This window comes from Schistocerca piceifrons, chromosome 2 (assembly GCF_021461385.2).
Source record: "Schistocerca piceifrons isolate TAMUIC-IGC-003096 chromosome 2, iqSchPice1.1, whole genome shotgun sequence".
NCBI classification, from domain to species: domain Eukaryota; kingdom Metazoa; phylum Arthropoda; class Insecta; order Orthoptera; family Acrididae; genus Schistocerca; species Schistocerca piceifrons.
In genome coordinates, this window is record NC_060139.1 from 238,068,806 (window position 1) to 238,091,750 (window position 22,945).

Below are 22,945 nucleotides of genomic sequence, written 5' to 3' on the forward strand. Positions count from 1 at the left end.
GTATTGTATCAGTAGTCCTATTACCTGTGAAATGGTAAGTCACCTTCCTTACTCCATCGCTTCGTACAATTGAAAGCGGAACAAGAAATTACCATTTCCATAATCCTTAATTCCTGATACACCGCACAGACCGAGAGAAACTTCTTGCCAAATTCGAATATGGCGGGCAATACAGACGACAGTAATCAGCTGGTAGAGCCATCTATCGGTAGGTCCGGTAGTTGAGCATCCCTCATTTCGCTAGCTTTAGACGCCTGTCGTTCTGTCATCTGTAGTGTGTTTGGAAACATGGTCCAAAAATACAATTGGTGTGTGGCGTCTACCACAAAATTAATAGCGATGTATGAAGCTGATGAGGCGCTTTACAATGTGAGGCACCCTGAATGTAAAAATAGATTACGAAGATTGGAGAGCTACAAAAATATTATTAGCCGTGACATACGGCATGGGTGCACGGCTGACGACGTTAAAAAGAAAGTTAATGGCCTCCGCACAAGTTACTCCTACGAGAAAGCAAAAGTATGTATCGGCATATTTCTTCTTTTTTATTAACGCAAGTAAAGTTTACATGACATACAAATGATTAGCATTAATTTGTTCACTGGAGCAACTTGAAGCACACAATAATGTTTACATAACCTACAAGTAGTTTACATTATTTTCATTACTATTATTGGAGATGGATAAAAGCAAAAGTGGAGCCAGTGCACAGGTGGCGTCCACTCTGCAAGTGTACTGCTTCCACATGCTAAAGTTCCTCGACCAGGCCACAGAGGCGGACGAGAGTGTCTAATATCGAGAGCACAGAAAGTGGAAGTGAACGAGGTACATCAACATTCGAAGAAATGTTTGAGGTATGTACATTTGTTTACATTTTACATAACTAAATGTGTTTATCTCACCAGGGCACTTTCCCAGCGCCATTGTAAAATGTCTTAAAGTATTCTCTTAACTGATTAAAATTCTTCTGGGTATTATGCTGCGTCATTGCTAAAAACTAAAAATAATAATAAACTAAAACCGACGTTTAGGCCGAATTACAACGTCTTTCCTCAGGGCATGACTGGTTTTGCATTGGGATAGGTGCTTATATTTATTACAGACTATCTATGTCTGACGTCACTGTTGTAAAACTTATAATTTGTCCTCAAATATGAATGGCTAGGCATGACGTAAGGGAAGATGGAAGGAAAGAGGCTATTCGTCATGTCCATTTCATCAACGATTGGTAGCCGTCCGCCAATCAGCGTTCGTCTTCTGGTCGGCAAGTTTTCCTCCTGGTGTGCACGGAAGTGGACTGAAAGTTGCTCTACAGCTGTTTGTGCAGATGTGTCCCATGTAAATTCTACCCTGCCACATCCCACGGCCCGTTGGACTGGGATGGCCGGCAGCCAGGACGCCGGGAGTTTGTAGCCGTCTTCTCTGTTGATGTTGTCAGGCTGCTTAATAATTTCGATCGCCTCCTGTATTTTGTGTTCTCGCATCCACGATTCTTTCGCCAGTACTCGGGCTTCCTAGAACCTGATAGGTTGTCCACAGTCACGGTGGTGTTCCGCTATCGCCGATTTATTATGTTGTTGTAATCGTCGATGTTATCCCAGTCGTTCACTGATAACGTAGCTGACAGCCATAAATATGAAGGACTGGGATAACATCGACTGAATAACCCACAACCAGGCCTGCACGGAGGAGGCCTTGGTCAGCAGTTGACAGAAAAAGAAATTTGAGGAGCTAATGGGAAACAAACACCACTCACAGCTAAGTCTGGATACAAGTCGTACCATGGTTAACATCTCAACACAGACCATCAGTGAGGCAGAAACGTCAGTTTTGTCCAAAGGATTAAACTTCGCAGTTATGTCCACAAAGATTCCCACAGAAGCGGTCATTCAGTCTGTGGAGGCGTCAGTCTACCAAGTACCACGTGTCGAAAGAGAAAAGATAAGGCAGGAAACTGTAACGATTTTAAGAAACAGCAAAACCACCCAGAGTCAATATCACACCTGAAGAAATACAGTCCATAAAGGAGCTCAGGAATAACAAGGATATTGTGGCCCTACATGCGGACAAAGGAAACGCTACAGTTCTGATGGACACTTCTGAATATGAAAAGCAGATGAACAAACTGCTAAGCGATCCCATTTACAGAGTACTAAGGAGTGACCCGACGGCGAGGATAGGCAGAAATACGAAGGCCTTCAGAAACGTCTCGAGAATTAATCCTGATACAGCCAAGAGACTAATCACCAAGGTGCCTGTTCCCCCTAGAATCTACGGAGTTTCTAAGCTCCATAAGGAGGGTTAACTGCTGAGGCCCATAGTGAGCGGAATAGATTCACCTACGTATTATGTTGCGAAACATCTGGCACCTAAGTTACGCTGTCTTGTGGGACAAACAGACTCCTACGGGAAAGAGTCTTCCTGCTTCATACAACTGATTAGGGAACAGCAAATAAAGCCATCAGATATTATGGTCAGTTTTGCCATCAAGTATGTCTTCACTAACGTACCCATTGAGGAGACTATGCGCATTCTACAGGATCGGATCCTACCAGATATCTGCGATCTGGTGCGCTTATGGCTGTCATCTATGTACTTCACCTGGTGGGGAAAATATTACTAACAGTTAGATGGAGTGGCAATGGGTTCCCCGCTCTCCCCTGTAGCTGCAGAAAACTTCATGGAAGCCTTAGAGCAAACAGCCCTAGCTCCTGCTCCGTTACGTCTCAGTTGTTGGCTACTATATGTGGATGACACATTCGTTATCTGGCCTCACGGTGAAACAGAATTGGGAAACTTCCTCCAGCACTTAAATAGCGTGCACAAAAATATGAAGTTCACACATGAGACTGAAAACAATGGTACCTTGCCCTTTCTGGATGTGGAAGTATACAGAGCTGCCGAAGGTAAACTGGGACACAAAGTGTACTGGAAACCAACGCACTCTAATCGGTACCTGCATGCAGAGAGCCACCAGCACCCAGCTCAAAAGTATTCTGTTCTGCATACGTTAACTGCCCGAGCCTACTGGATAAGCGATGAAAATAATATCAAAGAAGAATTAAAGGAGCTACAACACATGTTTTGTGCCAACGGCTATGATGACAACATCATAAGAAAGGTAGCTAAAACCAAAGGGAGTAGAACACGACAAGAAGGCAAAGAAGAGAAGCTTCCACTGGTACACTCACCGTATGTAAAAGGCGTCAGTGAATGGCTAGGCAACGTCCTCCACTGACGAAGTTTCAAACCGATTTTTCGAAGCAGTCACAGGATCCAAGAAATGATAGGTTCCACCAAGGATATAGTCAACAATCTTAACACAACAGGTCTTTACGAACTGTGATGTGAGAGCAGAGCTGCCTACATAGGAGAAACAGGGAGACCTGTCAGCTTACGAGTAGCAGAACACGAACGCTATGTACGATTACAACAACATAATAAATCGACGATAGCGGAACAGCACTGTGACTGTGCACAACCTATAAGATTCCAGGAAGCACAAGTACTGGCGAAAGAATTGCTGATGCTAGAACGCAAAATACAGGAGCCGATCGAAATTATTAAGCGGCCTGACAACATCAACAGAGAAGATGGCTACAAACTCCTGGCATCCTGTCTGCTGGCCATCCCAGTCCAATGGGCCGTGAGATGTCGCGGGGCAGAAGCTGCATGGGACACAGATGTATCTGCACAAACAGCTGTAAAGCAACTGCCAGTCCACTTACGCGCACACCAGGAGGAAAACTTGCCGACCAGAAGCCAAACACTGATTGGCGGACAGCTACCAATCATTGACGATATGGACATCCACAAATAGCCTCTTTCCTTCCATCTTCCTTTACGTCATGGCTAGCCAATCATATTAGAGGGCCAATTATAACTTTTACAACAGAGACATCAGACATCGATAGTCTGTAATAAATAGAAGCACCTATCCCCATGCAAAACCAGTGTCTGTAATAAATAGAAGCACCTATCTCCATGCAAAACCAGTCGTGCCTTGAGGAAGGCCATTGCAATTCAGCCGAAACATCGGTTTTAGTTTATTATTGTTGTTAGTTTTTAGCAATGACGTGGCATAATACCCAGAAGAATTTTAATCACTATGACACCAGCCGAAGAAGCCTACATTCTTATATTATCTAATTGCTCTCCCGAGTACTGGACGTCCAGAAGCAGCTTGGTAAACTGTTGGTTCCATTCGCTGTAGGTCCTCTGTGGTTTTTGTATCAAGATAAGTGCAGTCTCCTGCTATGGAAGACACGGTTTCCTGACGAGTGTACCAGTGTTTTCTTCTCTCAGTTAACAAGTTATGCAGTGTGCAGGCAGCCAGTGTAATTGTGGTAACATTTTCTGGAGGCAGATTAATGGTAGTAAGAAAAATCCTGAAACGACTTGCAAGAATGCCAAAGCTGCTCTCCGCTCTGTAATTGAAAACCTTTTCTTCCTTTGTGATTCCTTTTAAGGGGTACGGTTTCATAATGTTGTAACTCAGAGGAAAAGCATCATCTGCCAGTACAACCATTGGAGGTGTAATCTTTGTGTTCCCAAGCTTCCTGCCTTCAGGAATGTTGAGAATAGATCGGTCAATGAGACACTCCCATAGTTTGCTTTTTGAAAACACTCCAGCATCACCAACACGCCCATTAGTCCCTACATCAACATACAAAAATTTGTAGGAAGCATCTACCATGGCAAATAAAATGATACTATTGAAGGATATGTAATTGAAAAAGTGAGATCCACTAGCTTGTGGGCATTTAATATGAATATGCTTTCCGTCCATTGCTCCTGTAGTGTTATAACAGTTCCACCTCTTCTCGAAATCCTCTGCAATTTGCTCCCACTCTTCTCTGCTTGTGGGTAGCTGTAAATAAGATTTTTGTATGTGCAAGGAAGTATGTAACTAATGGCTTTCATCTCTTATTTTATAGCATGAAATGCAGGCTCAACAAGAACCTTCTGTCACATGCAATGAGCCACAGCCACAGCATCAAGAGCGGCCTTCCACAAAAAGAAGGAAAGGCACAACAGATGTTGCAACAGACGTCATTGTGGAGGCCATCAGGACACTGAAGGCTATGGCTGATATGGCCAGGACTCTGCCCCAACCTGTCCAAGAAGACCGCTACAGTGCCCGTGCCATCCACATCACAGCTGAACTGCGTGAGATGGATAATGTGAGTGGTAAGGAATTTACTACGAGCACAATACATGCTTTGCAGCGATATTTGATGGACAGATGAGATTTGCTGCATGCGACAACTCAACAAGCACAACCGTCCGCCTCTGGATATATCCAGGTTGCCTTGCCGCAGGCTGGTATAGAAGTTTTTTTTTAGCTCTCCAGTCTTCTTAATCTATTTTTGTACTCAGGATGCCTCATGTTGTAAAACACCTAATCAGCTTCATACATCTCTATTCATTTTGTAGTTTCGGACACCAATTGGTACATGCTGCGTTAATAAAATAAAATAAAAATTATTCTTAATGAATATAAAGTGTATTGAACATTTATTTACCTTCAGTCATTGGTCCTTTAGTGCTTTATAAATTGCTTCACACATTTCAGGTATTATTTTACTTAATGAGCACTGTGGAATTCAGGTGCTTTTTACTGTAAGCTAGAGTAACTTTTCTCCTGTAGCAAGGAATCAGAGTGTTACAGTGAGCCTGTCTTCTGCAGATATAGCAGTTCTTAAGCGAGTATTGTGCTTTAAGATATGAGGAATCACTTCACTGAGCACATACTGAAATGTATGCTCATCCATTCATAAGTAATTGATGTATGACTTGACTTCCTCCACTATAATCTCACGTAACAAGTATTGTTCTATGTATGTTAGTCCAGTACTTAGCCATATCTGTAACTTTTCCTTTAGGAGTGGTCAGTTTCCTGACCGATTAAAGTACTTGGTAGTGAAGCCACTTTATAAAAGGGAGACAGGGATAATGTTGACAATTATAGACCTATTTCTATGCCATCAGTGTTTGCTAAAGTTATCGAGAAGGTTGTATGTACAAGGTTACTGGAGCATTTAATTTCACATAATTTGCTGTCAAATGTACAGTTTGGTTTTAGAAATGGTTTAACAACTGAAAATGCTATATTCTCTTTTCTCTGTGAGGTTTTGGACGGATTAAATAACAGGTTGCGAGCGCTAGGTGTTTTCTTTGATTTAACGAAGGCTTTTGACTGTGTTGACCACAAAAATATTACTGCAGAAGTTGGACCATTATGGAGTAAGGGGAGTAGCTTACAATTGGTTCGCCTCTTACTTTAAGAACAGAAAGCAGAAGGTAATTCTCCGCGATATTGAGAGTGGTAGTGATGTTCAGTCCCAATGGGGCACTGTTAAATGGGGTGGTCCCCAAGGGTTGGTGCTGGGGCCACTGCTGTTTCTTATTTATGTAAATGATATGCCTTCTAGTATTACAGGTGATTCAAAAATATTTCTGTTTGCTGATAACACCAGCTTGGTAGTGAAGGATCTTGTGTGTAATATTGAAACATTATCAAATAGTGTAGTTCATGAAATAAGTTCATGGCTTGTGGAAAATAATTTGATGCTAAATCACAGTAAGACTCAGTTTTTACAGTTTCTAACTCACAATTCAACAAGAACTGATATTTTGATCAGACAAAATGGGCATATTATAAGCGAGATGGAACAGTTCAAGTTCCTACGCGTTTGGATAGATAGTAAGCTGTTGTGGAAAGCCCATGTTCAGGATCTTGTTCAGAAACTAAATGCTGCTTTATTTACCATTAGAATAGTATCTGAAATAAGTGACAGTTCAACACGAAAAGTAGTCTACTTCGCATATTTTCGTACGCTTATGTCATATGGTATTATTTTTTGGGGTAATTCTTCTGATTCAAAAAGAGTATTTTTGGCTCAAAAACGGGCTGTTCGAGCTATACGTGGTGTAAGTTCGAGAACCTCTTGTCGACCCCTATTCAGTAGTCTGGGAATTCTGACATTGCTCTCACAGTATATATTTTCTTTAATTTCGTTTGTTGTTAGCAATATTAGCTTATTCCCAAGAGTTAGCAGCTTTCACTCAGTTAATACTAGGCATAAATCAAATCTGCATGTGGAATGCACTTCCTTGACTCTTGTGCAGAAAGGAATGCACTATTCTGCTGCATCCATTTTCAAGAAGCTACCACAAGAACCTAAAAAACTTAGCAGTAGCCCAAACGCTTTTAAGTCTAAACTGAAGAGTTTCCTCATGGCTCACTCCTTCTATTCTGTCGAGGAGCTCCTGGAAGAGCTGAAAAATTAAACAAATTCCAGTGTTACATTGTTGAATTTCTTTATTTAAACTTATGAATTGTCACCTGAATACGTTTCTTGTATTTCATTTTATCTGTTTCTACTATCGTGTTATAATTTCATGTATTGACTCGGTCCATGACCATGGAGACTTCTCCGTAATTTGGTCCCACAGAACAATAAATAAATAAATAAAAAGAAAATTATTGAATGCTTTTATCGTTTCGTTGTGAAACCCATGTCTTCGCCCAAGTACATTTCCTTTTTTTCCCCTGCTTCTGTACTACATGTGCACACAGTGCAGTTGTGGTACAAGCAACTGCTGCGGTTAATAACAATTACTAGTTGTCAGCCATCTTGAACTTTGACGAAAAATATGATGACAGTGTAATACCCCTTCTAGTGCTACATCAAAGATCTTTGACAAATATATTTGACAGAATATTGGATCATATCTTTGATCAAATCTTTGACAAAGAAATTTGGTAGTGTAATACTGACCTTATGCCATAGGAGTAACTTGTGCGGAGGCCATTAATTTTCTTTTTAATGTCCTCAGCCATGCACCCAGGCCGTATGTCACGGCTAATAATATTTTTGTAGCTCTCCAATCTTCGTAATCTATTTTTATATTCAGGGTGCCTCACATTGTAAAGCGCCCCATCAGCTTCATACATCTCTATTAATTTTGTGGTAGACGCCACACACCAATTGTATTTTCCAGCCATGTTTACAAACACACTACAGATGACAGAATGCTGAAGCTATGCTAGCGCTCCGCATGGGAACATATCGCATTTCAGTGAACAGAAGACAAGAGACTTCTTTGATCAAATCTACAGTGAGGTCTTAGGTTTGATCAAATATTTGATGACATTTGGCGAAGCTCCCTATTACACCATCAAATTTCTTTGACAAAGATATTGGACAAAGAAATTTGATAGTGTAATAACGGCCTAACTTGAAGCCGACATCTGCCATCTTAAGGTCCCTGTAAACGATCAAAGGTGTTTGACAAAATCGTTCTTACCTAGCCACGGATTTTCCAAGCAAACCTGTGCACATTCAAACAATCTTAGTCAGTTTAACCTCAGCTCAAAGCAGACGTTATTCGTGTACATGGGCAGTTTGAGCGTAGTGAGTACGGCCACAAATACAGACACAGCAGTCCTGGCACTGATGTGGCACATTGCTTAAAGAAGAAGAAGAAAACAAGACTCTGGTCCACAGAATGGCTTAAAATGCGAAATTTACCCATGAAAATATGCTAAAGGAATTATGACTCTCTGAATTCGATGACTACATCAACTTTTTTCGAATGGACAATGAAACATTTTAATACTTAATGGACAATGAAACTTTTTCAAAGTTATTAAGTCCCTCTTATAAGAACAAACTTTCCTGTCAGATTTGCTCTTGTCTAGCCACATATGTATGAAACAAGCTTGTACACATACTAAAAGTAGTATTAGTAGTAGTAGGTATTCTGCCTTATGGCAGTCTTGTCATGGGTTAGGCCTCTTCCATTTTTGTCTGTCCATAGCCAGTCTTTTCATTTCTGAATATTTGTCTCCTTGGATATTGTCCAGCATTTGATATCTTCTTTTTCGTCTTCCCATTTTTTCCCTCCACTGTTCCTTTTACTCCTTCCTTCAATAAACAGTCCCTCCTCAAACAATGTCCAATCCAGTTCCGTTTTCTCTTTCTAATGACTTTCAGCATGTTTCTTTCTTCTCCAACTCTTCTTAATACTTCTTCATTCCTTACTCTGTCTTCCCATTTCATTTTTTCCATTCTTCTGCCGGCCACAGTGGCTGAGCGGTTGTAGGCACTTCAGTCCAGAACCGCGCAACTGCTACAGCTGCAGGTTCGAATCCTGCCTTGGGCATGGATGTGTGTGGTGTCCTTAGGTTAGTTAGGTTTACGTAGTTCTAAGTTATAGGGGAATGATGACCCCAGATGTTAAGCCCCATACAGCTCAAGAGCCATTAGAGCCAGTTTTCTCCATATCCACATCTCTAGTGCCTCCAATCTTCTTTCATCTACCTTCATCAATGTCCAGGTCTCCGCACCATACAGTGCAATGCTCCAGATGTAACACTCGGCAAGTCTTTTCCTCGGATCTTTGTTCAGTGCCCTGCAATGTAATTTCTGTTTCCTCTTGAATCCTACTTTTGCCATTGAAATTCTTTTCCTAATTTCTGTTGAGCAATACATATTATCCATTATTACACTTACCAAGTAACTGAAGTTATTCACTTGCTCTGTTGCATCTCCCCCTATTTTCATACGGCATTTTCTCTCCTTTTCTCCAATTACCATGCTTTTCGTTTTCTTCTTGTTAATCTTCATTCTATATTCTTCTAATTTTGTGTTTAGATGATCCTCTTGCCAGTTCAATTTCTTCACTCATCACACCTCCTGTTCTTATTCTTTCTCTCTGGTTCAAATATAAATTTCTAATTAACTGTCTGTCCCCTCAGTCAACTCCATGTTTCCTTAGGATTTCCATCAGTTTGTCCCATCTGATACAGTCAAAAGCCTTCTCAGTATCAATGAACACAACATACACCTTCGTTTCCTTCTCCATGTACCTCTCCCCTAAGTAGCTCCATGGCACCTCTAGTTCCCACTCCTTGCCTGAAACCAAATTGTTCATCTCCTATAACGCAATTCAACTTTGCATATAGCTTTCTGTTGAGCATCCATAGCAAGACTTTGGCTGCATGCTATACCAGGCTCATTATTCTATGTTCCTCACACTTTTTGCTGTTCTGTTTCTTTTCTACAGGTATTAAGATACTTTCTGTAAAGTCCTTTGGCCATTGCCCTGTCACGTATATTTGATTACACAATTCAGTCAACTCTGTTTTCTCTTCTTTCGCCAATGACATTAACTGTTCTGCAGGAATCTCATCAATTCCCATTGCCTTTCCATTTTTCATCTCTTTCATAGATGCTTTAATATCAATAGTTAGTATTGCATTTCCTTTGTCATCATCTGCAACCTTATCTTCTTCTTCTATCCCAAGCTCTTCTTCACTTGGTCGGCTGTCTGCAGCATATAGCCATTCTAAAGTATATATTCTTCACATATTTTCATTATTTCTTGGTGTTCACTCACCATTTTACCGTCTGCTGCCTCTACTTCCTTTAGTCCTTTGTTGTTTTTTCCCCTTAATCTCAAATCCATTGCTTCTTTGTACATCAAATCACATTTTCCTTCTTTCTCTAATTTCTCTACCTTGTCACACTTTTCTGTCAGCCATTTCTCCTTTGCTTTTTCTTTCTCCCTTCTTACTTCATTATTTTACCTCCTGTAGTTGCGCTTCCCTTCTTCTGTGTTTACAGTTTTCCATTTCCTGCAGCCATCCATCTTGGTCATCATATCTGGTGTTACCCATTCTTACTTTACTTTTTTCCTCTCCTTGGCTACAAGCATTTCCTTAGCTGCCTTTTTGATCCTATTTTTAAATTGCTCCATCTTCCTTCTGTGCATTCCATTTCCTGTCCTTGCATCGTGAGTTCACAATATGCATTCTCTAATTTTTCACAATTGCCTTGGTCTTTCAGTTTCCCAAAGTTAAAAGGTCGTCAATTTAACCTTACTTTTGAGGCTGATGTATACTGTATTTTTGCACTAGTGGGAATGGCTACAAATGCCGCTAAAGCATTTTTACCACTGCCTATGGCACTTCATTTAAAGAAGAAGAAAACAAGATGCTGGTCCAGGAAATGATTTAAAATGAGAAATATGCAACTGGAAACCTGTGAATGGAAATGTTTCACTCAGAACCTTCTGCAGATGAAAAGTAAAGCATTTAATAACTTGTTTAGTGTTACTTCACCCCCACATAGAAAAAGTAGATACAAGTATGCAAACATTTATTCTCTCATACTTGGTCCTCTAATGACAGTCATTAAAATATCGCAATGCAATATCATATAACCCACACCATACGTGGAAGAACTGGAGACTTTGATTTCTTTTATTCATTCCACTCAGCTTGTATGTCATTGTATGTGTAAAATATTGTCTTTTTCATAACCTCTTTATGTGTAACATATGGCTGTGAAAGATGTGGTACCTATACCGTTTTGGTAAATGTCAGTGCTGTTTTGTTTCTATAATTGATCATAGTTTTCGTAGTAGTGGAAACTCACGACAAGATGAGATAAAGGATAATAAAACAATTTTTCACTAAACATATGTGACAAAACGTCAACACAAACAATGTCCACCATCTTGTCAAACATTCTGTCAGTCAAAATTTCTCTCAAACACGAACTATGCTTGGCAAATACATCAAGTTGCACCATACGCAGTCAAATATTTGTAAGCATAGTTAAGTCTGACAAAATGTTTGATTGCTTGCGGGGACGTTAAATAGCATCATTTCATCATCATCTTTTGCGACAGTGGCTAAATTGGACTGAGTAAAGAAACTGGACTGTGTAAAATTGGGACTTTGTACGGGTGCTGATGACTGCGCAGTTGGGCGCCCAACAAAACCAAACAGCATCATCATCACTCTGACGTGCCTGTGCCCTGTTTCGAACGTTTGTGCTCGTGCTTTTCCTGAGGATTCCGACCTCAGAGTGCTGTAGCTTACATCATCTTGCATGCTTTACCTAATTCTTTCTGGGAATGTTGCTTCTTGTACTTCTCTTTGCGATATGTCTTCTTGTTGTACTTCTTTATTGCCTTTTTTTCTTGCTCTTGTTGTGTAGGCAGTTCACAGTTATCAACAACAGCAGATCTTGCCATCTCATGGTTGTTCGCCAGTGTACCTGGTTTCACAGGACACTGACGGAACGATTTTCCGAATTACGCGTTGACGTGTAAAATTTATACGCAGATTGCTGGAATCGATATCTTAGCGTCGGATTTCCGGGAATCCTGTGCGGCTCTGCAGTGCTCAAGTCACGCAGCAGGTGCAGTGCCAGCCTTGGCACCTTCTTTTAAATTGTCTGTAGTGTCTTAATCAGCGTGTCTGTGGCCTTCTCCAAAACTCTACGGCAACATACACGAGCGCTTGTCTTATTAGCGCCAAGTACGTGTGACGCCACAGTGTGTGGGAAGTGCTGTTGTGGTGTTCAGCGGGCATAAAGCATGTGCATTCTTCCTAACACTTTACTCCTCATCTCACTGATGTGTGGCTTTCACGTAAGGCATTGGCACAGTGCAAAACTGAGGCATTTGCCAATGTTGGACCAGGGTATGGGGCCTCCCAGGATCCATAGCGACTGAAGCTCTAGCAGAATCTTCTTCCTGATGAATATCGCGGCCTGACATTTGGCCGTGTTGAGTTTCAGTCGCCATTTGGTGGCCCATTCTCCCTACTCATTGCAGGCCAGCTGGAGGAGGCGTGTCATTAATTGCATATTCACGCTTCACGCAAAAAGTGCTGTGTCATCCGCAGAGAGCGCCAGTTCGACCCTTGGTGCCTTTGCGACGTCTGCAGTGGAGAGAGAGTACAGGAGGCGGCTGAGGACAGGCACTGGTGGTACTCCCACTCTGATGGGACGTGCTATGGACTCCCCATCATCTGTGCAAATGTGGAAAGTGTGCACGGTTAATTACGATAGGAGCAGGTGGGTGTGCAATACAGTTTCCCTATGTACCAGAAGTTTGTATGTGAGATCGTCGTGCCACACACTGTCGAAGGCTCTGGAGACGTCAAGGACTACTGCCCCAAGGTACTCGCAGAGGAGTAGTTGCAGGTCCTCAGGATTGTATTGAAGATCTTGGTTAACTTGGTAACCACTTGTGTGGGGATCTGCCATAGTATGTCATTATCAACATTATCACACTGCCCCTGCTTGCTGGACTGGAGGTGTGCTAGTTGATACTGTACTACTTCTTCTGAGATTTCTTCTTCACTGTTTCCCTTGATCACTGGTAGCCAGTCCTCTACAAGGCAGACATGTTCATCATCGATTATGTCTTCCACCAGCGTAAAGTTAGCTGTGAACGCATCGGCCAACACACTGGCCTTGGCATCAGGTTCTGTCATGACGTCATGATTAACTTGCAGTGGCGGGATTTGCTGTTGTCGATGCAAGAACTGCTATGTCGTCTTCCAAGTGGTACCATCACCGATTCTGAGCATAGCAATTTTCCCAACCCAGTCTCGATTTTGGTGATTTGTGAGTGCAATCCGAATGATGTGTCGCAGTGGTTTAGCAGGTTTTTGGTTGCCAGTTGTCTCGTGACCTGCCATTCCCGAGAGACCCGGTTTTTCTCCCATATGATCTGTATTATGTCTGGGGGAAGCTGGTGGGAGTAATCCGTTTGCTTTCGTCTTCTGTGTGGTGTGGCCACTTCCGCTGCTTCCAACACATAATGCATAAATGCAGTGTGTGCTGTGTATCTGCCTTCATCATCTGGATTGGGCAAGGCGGCGACTGTCTCTATCTGGTGTTTTCTGAAGTGTTCCCAGTCAGCATGGTGATACCTCTTGCATTACCAGAGGGTGGTGCCCATCTGTGTCCAGGACAAAGATGACTGGCAGATGATCTGACGACAGGGCCATGTGCATGGTCGCGATGGCGTTGTGTGTGGCCCCTTGATGATTGCTGCGTCCAAGACATCTGGGCGACCATGAAATGGGTTGTGTGCGGGGTCGTATGGCACTATCGTGCCATGGTTGTTAGGCAATCAGAGCAGCCCTCTGCCGCCGGCAGTGGTCAATCGCGAGTTCCACTCCGAATGTGTGGTGCTGTGCTGATGTTGCTGCCAATAAATAGGTTTTCCAGCATCAACTATACAGCATCGACGTCCCTGGGTTGCAGGAAACGTTTCGTATGGTGGTATACAGCAATGAAGGTCACTTGGCCCATCGAGATGCTGACAGTGACGCCTGTCACTTCCAGTGAAGACATCTTAGGTGTTGGCGTAGTGATGTTTGCATGTATACTGCCGTCCCGCCGCCCGCCGTTTCTCTGTCTGTGCTGTAGCACCAGAAGTTTGGTGCATGCACCTTTACTCCAGGTTTCAGCCAGGATTTGGTGATGAGGCAGACGTCCACAGCCTCGTCACACAGAAACTGCCGAAACTCGCCCACTATTGTCCTTACACTGTTCGTGTTCCACACACAAATGGTGAGGCCCAGGACTTGTTTGTTAGCCATGTCTGGGAGTTATGGACGCTGCTGTGATTTTGATCTGGGTGGACACTTGCTATGCAGCTATGACAAGCTGCGGAAATTGCATGACGTGCTGTTTGAATTTGTTCAACATCCCCCAGAGTTCTGCAGCTTCAGTTATTGGAGCTGGTTTCTCCTGGCGCCGTGTCGTCTGTTGGGCTTGATCGGCGGTTTGCGAGTCGGTAGCGTGATATGGTGGCCGCTTTCCCCGTCTACTGCGCCCTGGCTCGTTCTGGCTGGCGTCCATTGCTCCATCTGTCGTCTGCTCTCGATCGCGCCTGTTGCGATAGGCGCGTGTTCCGTCCAACGTCCACGCCCCTGGACGTCACTGGCGGCGGTTGCTCATTGTTTTGATGGCCTGGCTGGCCTTTATCTCTTTGCCATTACTGCGGCGCAGATCCTTCCCTGCCGTCTCGACTTCGATGGGGCCAGCCCTCGTTCGTGGTTTGCGGCAGCGTATTTGAAGTTTCTGCAGCCTTGGTAGTTCGCCATGTGCGTTTCCTGGCAGTTGCAGCGTCATGGTGGGTCTCTCTTTGGGATAGTGCAGTCCTGGCGGAAGTGTGTGCCAGCACACTTCACACATCTTGGGGACATCTGGCAGTACTTTGCGATGTGCTCAAGGCCCTGGCAGTTGAAGCATTGCATGGGCCCTCTTCTTCTGCGAAGTTTTCTATTGTAACTCCAACACTACCCGAGCTCTTGTCCTGGAAAATCTTCCTCTTTTCCACGTTGTCATCCAGGATGGCCAGGAAGAATGGTGTGTGGAGTTGTCTCTAGGTGACTTCATTCACGAGGTAGTGCGAATGTTGTAGCTCATATCCTCCAGAAGCTCTATTAAGTATACTGGATTCATACTGAAGGAGAGCTTGCGGAAGACGACCTTTAGCGTATTAATCAGCTCTAAGGAGTAGGTGAAGCAGTGCAACCCATCCTTCTTCGTGAGGTTCATGACCCCAGTGTAGTCTTCAGTCGTCTGTGTGACAACTTTGTACAGTTCGCATGCTGTTACCCGAGTTGTGCAGTTGCCCTTCATGACTGATTTTATCTTCTCTTCGAATGTTTTGAAGGCAACCACAAACTGAATGATGACAGGCGGTGGTGGAGGCGTCTTCTTCTGCTGTTGATTCTCCATATTCATCCCTCCTTCCTCGAGCGATGTCGGTGAATCGGTTGATGACGTTGATGCTGTCTGCTGTTGTAAGCATCATCACCCTGGCGATGTGCTTACGTTTCGGCTTCATGAAGCCATCTTCGACTGGCATGTGTGGGCCCCTGGTGCTTTTTTGTGACGGCTATTGCCGCATGCGGCAATTCGTTTTGTGCTAGTGGTGATTGTATACGCTTTATCTGAGTACTTCCACGAATTTTGCTCCTTTGTACACTCTCAGGTGCCGGTTTTGCCCCTAGTATGAGGCCTAGCAGAGTGTTCTGCGATGGTGTGCTGTCATTGGTGGCCACGGGCAGCAGACAGTGGTCATGGCATGCAAAGCTGAAACTTTGTCTGCAGCGCTGCTCGTAATGGTGAGGTAGGAGGCAGTTGGTCCTCCTAAATCCAGTGCACCTGCTACAACATGCAAGGGAAAGCCCCACTCAGCGGAATACGTGCGCCGTCCTAGCTGTGTTGCACCTTCCTTGATGGTTTGTAATGTCATAGATGGCGGTCAAAATGCCAAACCACTCATTTCCACAGCCGGGGCTGCGTCAGCATGATGATGATCCAGTTCAGTAGAGTCCACGAACCGGTCTGTTGCAGGCAGTGTGTAGGATGAAGCCTCCAACAGAGCAAGCTCTGCTGAGCAGTGAACCACCACGCTGCTTGCTCCCACAGCCAAAGCCGTGGCCATTTAACAACTTCTTGAACACTAATCAGTAGCTGTCTCAGAGTCCGATGTCTTCTACTGGTTCGTTATTGGTGGGGAGCTGGACAGAGCCACCAGTAGAGCGAGCTCTGCCAGACAGCAATCCGCCACCTCCTTTGCTTCTTCACAACGGTCGACACAGGAAGATATATCAGCGCCGAATTGTTTTGACCGTTGTGAATATCTATCGACTTTTGTGTTTGTATTCCAAATAGCATCTGGTGCTTTCATTGGGTGGAGATGCAGTTGTTTCATCAAAAATGCTAGCTGGCGTTGTTTATGGGCGTACTAATCGATTCGATCACAATCTAAAGTTTAAACAAATGATATTTTATTTGTAAGGGAAACTGTTCAAGCAATGTTTTCTTTTGTATACATGAATTGTGGTTGCGCTACTTATTTCTATTGTTTCATGTGTTCTTCATTGCTTTCCAAACTGCAAACGTTCCAACATCAGAGCTACACTGTATCAACTGTCTCGTCCCCACACAACACAAGGCTGCATGATCATGCTGATTGTTGGTGCAGCATCTCATGCCTTAAATTCATCCCACCGATGATTATTCGTTACTCACATTTGCTCCCCCTTTAAATAAAAAAGATTCTGGCCAGAACAGATGGAGACAGTTGTCTTGAGTGTGTTAGTTATGCATGTATGATTCTATTAATGTGTGTGTGTATGTTTTGCTTCCTTTATGAACAAAACTTTGGCCGAAAATGTATGTATGTGAACACTCTTTTCGTCGCGCCTGTCTGTTGCTCGGTGTGTGAGTAGCACAATCAATCCATTTCACAATATAGTTATTCCCTCATTAAGTTTGTTGTCAATAATACACTGCACGTCAGCATGAACAATTACATACATAATTACGATACCAGATGATAAAAATGACATTCATTACACCACATTAACGTTGTGTGTAAAGCCGGGTTCACACAGCCAAGAAAAGTATTGCCACTGCTAATGGCGAACTGCAGTTGCTTTGTAGTTGCGTGTGTGAACTCCTAGTTTTCGGTGGCGCCATTTAAGAAGCGCAACTTTTGTCACACCACAAAAAGTTGAACTTGGTACTACTCTGTTGCGCCATTTTGCCTTCTCCACAATCGAATAACGTCATTCGATTGCTACCTCACGGCTGGATTCAAACCTTTCTAGCGCGTATTCGTTAGCAGATAGTGCTTTTGCTATTAATATGTCGAAAAAGTGGTCAACAGCGACAATTATGAGATTCTTGGGGGTGTATCAAGAACGAGAATGCCTCTGGAACCACCAAAGCGAATCATACAAAGACAGAAATTTGAGAGATGCTGCATTAATTGAAACAGTAAACAGTATGCGTGAATATGTACCTGGAATTGATGTAGCTACAACAAAATTAAAAATTCGAAGCATTCGAACTGCTTACATGAATGAACATAAAAAAAGTACTGAAATCACTTAAGAGTGGTGTGTCTACAGACGGTATTTATAAACCCAGCCTTGCTTGGTTTGAAGCTGCAGACCGGTTCTTAAAACATGTAGTCGAGACAAGAGAGACGAGAAACACTTTGGTAAGTAATGTTTTACATTTATGTTTCCAAAACATCTTATTTAGTAATATGTACAGCCGTTTAATCAGCTGAGACAGGTGACGCCATTTTGCAAACTGCGCAATGATGAAGAATTTGTGGCATCCTGTGTGAACGGTAGCTCACAGCGCCACTCCAGAATGACTTGAGTTGTGACGATACTTTCGTTGCGTGTGTGAACCCGGCTTAAAGCCTAGTTTACACGACACTAGGTTGCAGGCAATTGCGCTACCGGCCACTGCGCATGCGCGCTGCGTGTTTGTGCAACTCGTTGGTGAAACCAAACACTTTCGGCGTGTTCCAACTTTGGCGACAGTAGTTGCAAGAGTTTTGAGTTTATGTGTGTTCGTGGAGTGTATACAAACTGAAGTATGAAGTGGGGAACTTACAATAATGTTCGCGTTTTGGACATCTTTGCTTTGCATAGGTGTTTGTGGGATTTCAGTGATGCTGACTACAAAAATAAGCAACATACTGCTGTCGCTGAGACCGTCATGTGAGATCATAACGTAGATGGTTTGACAATATCTGAGCTGCAGGGCAAAATTTATTGAGATAGGAGCACATATACAACTGAATTAAGAAAAATACAAGCAAGTGTAATTCAAGTTGTGGCAATGCTCTCGTCTAAAAGACTAAAATCGCATCGTTTGAGTTGGCCAACTCTTTGTTAAGGAATATTGTTGACAGGAGGGAAGGCTATGTAAATTCAAGAAGCTGCATTCTTTATTCAATATTCATCTATTTAAAAAGTCACTGCAGTGCTCCCCATTCACATATGTTACAATTTTGAAATATTGCCACTGTACAGATCCATATTCAAGAGAGTAGTTTGCAAACCATTCTCTTTATAATGTGGCCTGCTTCGAATAATAATTATTGTTGCTAATGTTAATAATTATTACTGTTAATGTTAATAATGATTGGTGTTAATGAAATAGCGTCATCGCCAACTAAAACTGTGTCTTATAGCATGCCGAGTGTTCTCGATTGTAATGCAAGCAATATGATATGTAATTTCAGTTCTGGGGACAATACTTCATTCATTACAGTACCGTTATTCCTTGTTGAATAATTAACTCTATTTAGAGAAAACGTGAACAGTTCTGCTGACATTATCCCGTGATACAAAATGCCTGACAGAAAGTAAAATTTGAAACTGAACTAAAAAAGTTTCTCTTTGATAACACTTTCTGCTCCACAGAAGAATATTTATTATTGTAATGCGTAACTGCTACATCATTTGCTTCCCTTCTTGGTTATTCGAAATATATCAGCAACAAAAAGTTACACCGCCCAAGTCAAAAGTGTCGTATTACAAGAGCAAACAGGCATTCAAGAACAGAATAACGTTGGAAATAGCCTTTCTGACACTATGTTATTCATATAAGCAATGTAATTTTTAGTATTTAAAACAGCTGTTGCGTGGACACTATAAAAAATATTTAAGTTGGAGGCAAACCCCGCCCACTTTGGCTCAAAGCAATGTACAGTGTAAGTCTGTAGCGCCATCTCCCTTCTTTTTTTTTACCTCCATGTTTTAATTAAACAGATCTGATCGGTAAGTTATCATGTCTTTACATAAAATTATGTTTTCATCACAACCGACGTTACACAAGCAAACGTCATGACAAGCGGCAACGCTGCGAAGACAATGTACTACCGATGAAATACAAATTGTGACCGTTGTGACTGCAATGATTACGAGATCTGCAACATCTAGTAAAATGTTTTCCTACACCGGTACATCCAAACATCGCTGATCTGTCTGTAAAGGCGAGATTTCCTACTGGTTTGTTATTGTACAAACTGTAGTAAAAGATAGCGTGAGATGGTGAAGACACACAATAAACAGCATCGTTGAAACATGTTAGTAGAGATTGTATTACCTATGGTAAAAGTATATTATTATTAAATAAGTAAAATTTGTCACATGCTATACAAACACTTTGTCCCAGGGTGTGTGAAAAGTTGCCATTACAGAGGCGATAAAAGCTATACAGCAGAACTGCAGTTAGCAACAGATACAGACGCACACGGAAAATTCTGAAGAAAGGCTGAATAATATGCAAGAGCTCCACGGTCTATGTGAATCATTTTGAAGAAGAGGACATTAATAACAATAAATACTTTTAAAGATTTAAATGAGCAGATGCACCCAAGGACTTGACCAAAATTACGGGAAGGCGCGATTCCAAGAACTTTCCCTTATCTATCACATTGGTTAATTAAGTCAATAACAGTCTGGGTCTGGGAAGGATCCTAATGGAAGAATGCTGAAGTGAGAGCAAGATCTATGTAAGTGAAATGACGAGTGACTTGTAGAAAATGTGATTAAAAAGTTTACCAATGTGTGCGAAAACGTACGTAAAATTGTAGGAAGTGACAAATTGTACCACAGTGTAATAAACGAATCGTTATGTTTCTACAGGCTGTCGGTGGAAGAAATTCCAAAAACTGAACCTGGTTTAAGGATTGGCAGTTGTAAAATTATTACATTCTTGGGCAGTTCAACTGAAAATAAGTCAAATAAACCTAAATGCAAGTAATCTCATATCCTGTACCCATGTATTAGATTCTGTTGTTACCTGTTTTTTCTGATTAAGGAACTGTGGCAATAAAACAATACAAAGCTAAGTATACACAAATTTCAAACAATACCATACAAAACATTACCCTATCACAAACCGTTTAGAACCATTACTTATGTGAAAGCTGTGTTCGCACAGTGCATTTTCCTGCATTCTACAATTTTTTACATTTCTCTTTGAGTAATTGCTTGTGGATGTACAAACTTCTTGAGTGAATTAAGCAAAATAGCTCATCAGAAGGATGTTGTCTGTTAAACCAAACATATCACTATATCTTGCTGTTTATTGTGAGGAAACATAATGAAATTCCTTTGACTTGAGCGACTGTATAATAACATTACTAACGACTTTGTGCATTAGTGCATGATGGCGATTTTTAATCGTCTTTTGCATTTGTTGCTTTAGAAAAAATGTTTCTTAACGTGTTATGCATATGCATATAATAAATTCTGCGCTGTTCTTGACAGTTGCCGGAAGTTTACTTTTTATGTGTGCTATCATATTTTTCGTCATTTGTGAAAACTACGTTCTTCGTGTGAATAGAGTCATTGATTCATTCTTGTGCACATGTGTTAATCGCAGTTTTGCGTTTATGTATAAGCATTTGACACATTCTGTCATATATGGTTTTCATGTTTCATAATTTTCGATTCTTGTTAAAATTACATTTATGGATGTTTAAATAGGAAGATATCAGAGGTTAAATTTCCTATACAATTGTTAAATGCACGATTTCGTGTAAAATAGGTTTGTTTTTAATGTGAAACGTATTTCCATTCTATGACCCAGCCATCTACTTGACAACTGCATAGTGTCCTATTGAAGGCTCTGACTTGTGTAGACAAGGCTATGGTTTCCACAACCAATGAAAACTGCAACTGCAGTACGGAATATTAATTTTACAGTTGTCGCCTTCGCTAGTTAACTACGATATATTTCAGTCGACATTAGTACTATCGTAGGGCAAAAGATCGACATACGAAAAATTTGTATCCCGTACTTCAGTCGACCTATGTAGATCAACTGATGAATATGACACTACCCAGATAGCACAGTAAGCCGGTTTCAAACTTGTTTCCAGATGTAAAGTTCAAGTATATAAGCTTGATCAAAGCTGGAATATTCAAGCCTGTTAGTTGGATTCAAGCTTGAAACAAACATCAAAGTTGGCAGAGTTCAAGCTATATTTCAAGCTTGACTTATCAAGTTTGGCTCCAGCTGTATCTACACACGTGGAATACAGACTGGTATTTACAGCTTGTTTTAAGCTATATAATTATTAATCTGAATTTATTGAACCTAATTAATTAAATAAATATCAGAATGGAAATGGTGTGAAAAAAATTATCAAGACATGTATGTTTAAAAATTTTTATTTTCAAATTGTTTAAAATTGTTTTATTTTAAAATTTAATTATTCTGAAGACCCTCCGGCTCCAGCACACAGACCAGAGAAGGATCAAATATCGCTGACTTCTGCTGATATAATGGTCCTGTAACAGGTAAAAGAAAATGTTAGCCATACCTAAACATAAAAAATGTAAAAAGTTGAAACTGATCAACCTAAATATAATTTATGCCCCAGATTAGCAAAATAACTTCAAACACTGATGTAGTAAGAATCATTAACTAGTATAAACGTCACTGAGTAAGCAGCTGCTTCTGGTGACTTCATTCCAAAGGGTTTTTAAAGTAATTTGAAATAACTTTTTGTTTGAAATTTTGAAAGTAAAGATGACATTTGGGTAATTTTGCGATGACTTAATGAAGAAGCCACACATCACGATTTCTAACAGTTTCAGAGCCATTTAATCTGAATTATAAAGAAACAATTACTTGAAATCATATACACCTCATACTGTAAGCTTATAAGGAAACTACCATTTAGAAAAATGTAGACGGTTTATTCTATCCACAATTATATTTTGGTGAGTAAAACTGAATCAAAATGAAATAAAAGATGAAATCGAAATGAATTTAGGAAATTACCAGTTCAGTGGAACTGAAATGTAAAAGAACAAAAAACGTTCTCCTTGTCATATTTTAATATTGCCTTTTATTAGATTTCAGCCACATTACAAATAACAATAAAAGTAAGAAGTACCAGTAGGCCTTGCAGTATTATTTCACCTAGGGAACAACAAAATTAAGAGCAATTGAAGACCAGTCAAAGCTACGTAAATAAAAAATACTGACACCTATGTAGTGACTGGTTCTTGATGCACTTTTCCCGTTCACCATGTCATTACTATTTGTATTAGCAAAGAAACTTTTCACACTTCACGATTAGTCATTCATGGTGTGACACACGCGAGTATTTACAAGTAAACAAATGTAATAGGGCGATATATATAAAAAGGCGAGATTTTAAAAAGGTAAAATAACATTAAGTTTTAATTTATTAGTGCCACATACTAGAGAGCTAGTTTAAAATGACCTCTTTTTGCTGAACAACTTGTAATATGTTTTCTTAGCTGGTAATCCATTTCACTTTC

The 22,945-nt window shown here is 41.3% G+C and overlaps 1 long non-coding RNA gene across 1 annotated transcript; it reads left to right on the forward strand.

The window, feature by feature from the left end:
* Positions 1 to 289: 289 nt before the first annotated feature.
* Positions 290 to 5,449, forward strand: LOC124777511. Its single transcript, XR_007015737.1, has 3 exons — positions 290 to 519; positions 680 to 854; positions 4,938 to 5,449. It is a non-coding gene; the product is annotated as an uncharacterized LOC124777511 (long non-coding RNA).
* Positions 5,450 to 22,945: the final 17,496 nt, after the last annotated feature.